Raw genomic sequence first — 4,347 nt, forward strand, 5'->3', positions numbered from 1 at the left:
TACCGGAATCACGAAGGTTACAAATGATTTCGCTTGGACGGTTATATATAGTGTGCTAATTCCACTTGAACAGGTTCCAAGCGGAATTAGAATTCAAAAGGAATCTAATTCCGCACGGAATTACATATATGCACACTTCAAGCGGATTACTCATTCAAGCGAAATTACCTTAACAAACCCTATTTCTCGAACTACGCGCCCTGATCTAGCATTCTTAATATACGACTCGATACAAGACGAAGTCGACAGACGCATGCACCAACAAAATGGTAAAGGTCGTACCCCAAGTCGTCAGTGAACTGTACGAAAACATGAGCAAACCGTCTGAGGAATCCAGAGCCGAGACTCCCAAAGCTGCTTTCAGCTTCAAACAGTTCAAGGCATGCGGACCAAAAGAGTTCACTGGTGAAGAAGGCCCTACGGCTTTGTTTCAATGGTTCGACTCGATCGAAGTCACCCTGCGACAGAGCGGATGTCCTGATAATCTCCGCACACTGAACGCAACCGGTGTTTTCTAGTCCCGCGCTCTAGACTGGTGGACGGCCGAAAGGAACAAGCGCGGAAATGATGCAGCCTTTGGTCTGTCATGGGACGAGTTGAAGAACGTTATGCTTGAAGAGTTCTGCCCTCCCCATGAGCGCCAAAAGCTGGACGATGAGTTCTGGCACATCAAGCAGAAAGATGGTGACAACGCTGCCCTGACTGCTCGCTTCAGGAAACTCAGCATTATCTGTCCCGATCAAGTGAAGACCCCCGAGATAACAATCAAGAAATACACCCGCGCTCTGCCGGATTATGTTGCAGATTTTGTGCAAGCTTCGAAACCAACAATGATCGAATAAACTTACTTGCTTGCTGCTGAAATCAATGACAAGCGAGTAAAAGCTGGTTACTGGGATAAAGCGTCGAAGAACCTGCACCAAGCTACCGCCGCACCAACTGCCGACATCACCGTCATCGCATCGCAGTCGTCAAAGTCCTCTCGTCGCAAGAGGAAGAACAACAACAGCAGCTCCAGCAACAAGAACTGTGCTGTCACTACCGCTGCTCCACTTCAAGCGGTACAAGCTCAGCAACAACAACAACACCGATCAGCTCCAGCTCCAATCACCTATGCACCGCCTGCAAAGCGTGCATACACAGGCCCTCACCCTGCCTGCCCGACATGCACTTATCATCACCCGGTGGGTCTAGCCTGTCGTTTTTCGCTCACTGCAATATGTACGGCCACTTCACTGCAAACTGCCGTACTGGTCCTCGTCAAGCACCAGCTCAAGTCACTGCTCATCAAGCTCTGCTCCTAGCCCCGCAAGGCCAACAAGCGGCTCATGCACCCGCGGTCAACGCCAGAGTCTGCTTCGCATGTGGTGATCCCAACCACTTTGCGAACATGTGCCCAAACAGGGTTGTGAAACAAGAGCCTCAACAACAGCAACAGCAGCAGCAACAGCCTCAACAGCAGCAGCAACAAGCCGCCCGCGCCAGAACTTTCAACATCAATGGGCGCCAAGCCCAAGCCGACAACAATGTGGTTAATGGTATGATGTGTGTGTGGTGTTATATATTTTTGATATATATTTTAAGCCCCTTTACACTTTTTAGCCAAGTTTTAAATCCATAAAACACGATATTTACTAACACTAAACACACATATGGGCAAGTGCACCCATCGTGAGCATAGTATAGTGTTGGTAAGATACCGAGGTCATCCAAGGACACAAGAGCTTTTAGTACCGGTTTATCCTCAACGTCAAATCAAATCAAAAGTTAGAAAAAGGTTTTTAAACTAGAAAAATAAAACTAACCAAAATGCTGAAAAATAAAATAAAAATAAAAACTGATAGACAAGATGAATCACTTGGATTCAACTCGTGTGTAGTGTAACCTTTGATTATTTCCGCACTTTTGCACTTTTTATGAGATTATCTTAGTTATTGTAGTAGGCACCTCTTTTGAAGGTGACGTTACCCTCAACCAAGTAGTTTGAGTCAGCAAGGATACAATCCTAAAGGGTCGGATTATTGAAAGATAATTAATTAAGTTATTAATGCATAATGTGGTAGGCCCCTCTTTTGAAGGTGACGTTACCCTCGGCTAAGTAGTCTGAGTCAGTAGAGATACAGTCCTAAGTAGCCGGGTTAAAGTTTTAATAGTAGCTTACATATGAGGGGATCAAAGAGTTTGGACCCCCGCCATCCAATACCGATGGGCATTGAAGGAGGTCCTACTAAATTTGACCCAGGTCCCTGCAGGATCTATACACTGAACAAGGCAAGACTCTTACCAAACCGTTCCCTTAACCCCCGACCAGGTAGCCAACATATCTCCATATAGACCGTGGAGATATGAATGGTGAAAATCTTTTATTTTATATAGACAGTAAAATAATGCCAAGACACCACGGACAAACGATAAGGAAGAATCACCTTCAACATAAGAAACTAGTTATTAAAGTCATTAATACATAACCAAATAAAAAGTGCGAAAAGATTAAAAATAAAAAGTATTACACTAAACATTCGTCTTCACTAAGTGATGTAAGAGACTTAGGCAAACATGGCCTTTGATTGTCAAGAACTCTTACGATCAATCTTAGATCCCAAGACGACTCACACACTCTATGATGGATGATGGATGATGGTGGTGGATGATGGTGTTGTGATGGTGGTGGTGGGTGGATGAAGTGTGAAAGAGGTGGTGTGCCAAGGGATGGTTTGCAAATGAGCCAAGCACCCCTATTTATAGCCCGAACAGTAGCTCGGGCACGGCCCCGTGTCCATCCTCCTTCTCTTTCTTCATTAATTGCAGTTTGTCTGCATTAGTTGACCACGCCCCCGTGTCCGCTGGGCACGACCCCGTGTGCAGAAGCGTATCTGTACTATCAAGATTTCCCTAGATTCTGCGAATCTTAGAGTTGACCACGGCCCCGTGTCCAGTGGGCACGCCCTCGTGGTGGGTGATAGAAGCTTCTACAGCTTGGTATTTTCTGCTGACACTTGGGCACGCCCCCGTGCTCATTGAGCACGGGGCGTGTTCAGCCTTCTGTTCTCTTGTTTTGATTGGGAAGATGATGTCAGGGGGTCGGGCATGCCACGTTTGTTCCTTTTCTTGTATTTATGTTAGATATAGCTGCCTTTTTGCTTCTTTTGTTCATTTGAGCTCATTTAATCCTGAAAATACAAAAGGAAGACAAAAACACACTTTTTCCAACATTAGTACTAAAAAAGGGTTAGTTTTACGCCACAATTGATGTAATTTATATGTTGCATTTTGTGCACATCATGGTACGTTTCTCATGAACGGTATTTATGCTTCGTGTTTGTTTGATACTGGAGCCAATAACTGTTTTGTGTCGTTTGAATTCGAGAAGCTCCTAAATCGTAAGCGCTCCCATCTCCCCTCGACGTTCGATGTCGAAGTCACCACCGGAAGAACTGTCGCCGTCAATTCTGTTCTTCGTGATTGTACTCTTGAACTCAACAATCACATCTTTCCGATTGATCTCATTCCAATGCAGCTCGGAAGCTTTGACATCATAATAGGCATGGACTTTTTCGCGAAAACCATGCTGAAGTCGTGTGCTTTGATAAGATGACTTGATTCGCTCTCGCTAACGGTGATTTATTGTGTGTTTATGGTGAAACTCCCTCGAAGGGTCTTAAGCTTATGTCGTGTACCCAAGCTAGCAAGTATCTCCGCAAGGAATACAGAGCTTTCTTGGCCAACATTGTAGTAGCGGAGAAGGAAAAGAAAAGGAAGACCGAAGTGAAAGATGTTCTTGTTGTCTGTGAATTTCCTCAGGTATTCCCTGATGATCTTCCCGGACTGCCGCCAAGTCGTGATATCGACTTTCGTATCGACCTCATTCTTGGAGCAAACCCTATTGCTAGAGCTCCCTATCGACTCGCTCCGTCCGAAATGCGTGAACTCTCAAGTTAGCTCCAGGAATTGCTTGATAAAGGTTTCATTCGCCCGAGCACCTCTCCATGGGGCGCACCAGTTCTTTTTGTCAAAAAGAAGGATGGGTCGTTCCGGATGTCCATTGACTATCGGGAGTTGAATAAGTTGACAATCAAGAATCGCTATCCCCTGCCTCGAATTGATGATTTGTTTGATCAGCTACAAGGTGCTACGTGTTTCTCCAAGATCGATCTACGTTCAGGCTATCACGAATTACGCATCCAAGAGGAGGATATACCCAAAATCGCTTTCCGCACTCGATACGGCCACTGTGAGTTCGTTGTTATGCCTTTTGGTTTAACTAACGCACCCGCGGTTTTCATGGATCTGATGAATCGCGTGTGTAAACCATTTTTTGACTGCTTCGTCATTGTGTCCATCGATGAT

The sequence above is a fragment of the Helianthus annuus genome, chromosome 11 (genome assembly GCF_002127325.2).
Source record: "Helianthus annuus cultivar XRQ/B chromosome 11, HanXRQr2.0-SUNRISE, whole genome shotgun sequence".
NCBI classification, from domain to species: Eukaryota; Viridiplantae; Streptophyta; class Magnoliopsida; order Asterales; family Asteraceae; genus Helianthus; species Helianthus annuus.